We start from the raw sequence: 1,311 nt of genomic DNA on the forward strand, positions 1-1,311 counted from the left end.
ACCTTACTTTTGTTTTGCTCAACCCCCGCCTCCCCCCGACTAGAGAAATGGAAATATCAAGGCATCTGGAAAGAATCGATTTATTTCTATTAGTAAACCGGCTAGCAGCCCAAACCATATCGTAGCCAACACGGGGGCCGTGGAAAGATAAATTTTTACATCTTGCATTGTGAATTCTCCTTCGTTTTTCAATCGACTAGGAAGATGATGTGTCTCTTCCAGTATTTTTACCACGACCAACCCCAGTAAGGGAATCGGATTCTTCCGGTCTGGGAATGATTCGGAGGCGACATCCTCTCGGGACATGGTTACTTCTTAAGTGGGTAGTCAAGTTCTGTGGCTATCAGTTATAATTACTTGGATCACGCGTCTCAATACCGAGAATGCCAGTCGGAGATCGAGACCAATAGGGATGTAGCGCAGTTTGGTAGCGCATTTGTTTTGGGTACAAAATGTCGCAGGTTCAAATCCTGTCATCCCTATTGTTCCCCGTACATCCCAAAATGATATTGGTGAGAAATTGGTGACAAGAGAAATCCATCTGGGTAGATTGTTTGTGTTATTCAACTGATTCCCCCACAAGAGACATTCCATTTATCTTCCTCTCTCCTGGTCGGTGAAAGAACCACTCCGATTAAGAGTCTGATTCTATTCCCGTGTCCGGATGTCCGCAGATTCTGATTAGAATGGAAACTGGCTTACGTGGGGAATGGAGCGCCCTTAGTTCAGTTCGGTAGAACGCAGGTCTCCAAAACCTGATGTCGTAGGTTCAAATCCTACAGGGCGTGTTTCTCCGACTCAAGTCGGTATCAGCTGGTTCGACCAATACCCACACATACTAAGAATTTGCATTTCCCGATCCCTCTGGATTACCAGAGAGATCTTAGGAATGGGAGAAGGATATGGCAAATGAGTCTCCGTCTTCTACCGAATATCTAGTTGGTCGCCACGTCGATATTGCAAATATGCAGTTACAAATAATCCAGCTAGAGTTATTGGGATCAAACCCAACACAATTCCGGATAGCAGTGCTTCAACCATTTGGGTTCACATACATTTAGTACAAATACTTACCGAAAAAGATTCAGGTATTAATTGGTAATAGATGATTGGTAAGTGCGGCGGATCAGTAAGTGCTAATGGGCACTCCTCGTTCCTTCTAAGCTGATACTCTTGTATCATATAAGCCGGATCTTATTCAATCCAACAAATAATACTGAAGTTGAGATTGGTGCGGACGATAGAAAAGCGAAGTGACTCGGTGGAGTAAGCATAGATTTAAGTACCAAATTGATTTAGCAGATAGGTTAG

General features: G+C 43.7%; 1 non-coding gene across 1 annotated transcript; it reads left to right on the plus strand.

Annotated features, from left to right (window-relative positions):
• Positions 1–714: 714 nt before the first annotated feature.
• TRNAW-CCA (transfer RNA tryptophan (anticodon CCA)) lies at positions 715–788 on the plus strand. The gene has a single exon. It is a non-coding gene; the product is annotated as a tRNA-Trp (tRNA).
• The last annotated feature ends 523 nt before the right edge of the window (positions 789–1,311 follow it).

Source organism: Dipteris shenzhenensis, unplaced genomic scaffold (genome assembly GCF_047967505.1).
Source record: "Dipteris shenzhenensis isolate YYH24624 ecotype China unplaced genomic scaffold, Dip_SZ_1.0 scaf0240, whole genome shotgun sequence".
Lineage (NCBI taxonomy): Eukaryota > Viridiplantae > Streptophyta > Polypodiopsida > Gleicheniales > Dipteridaceae > Dipteris > Dipteris shenzhenensis.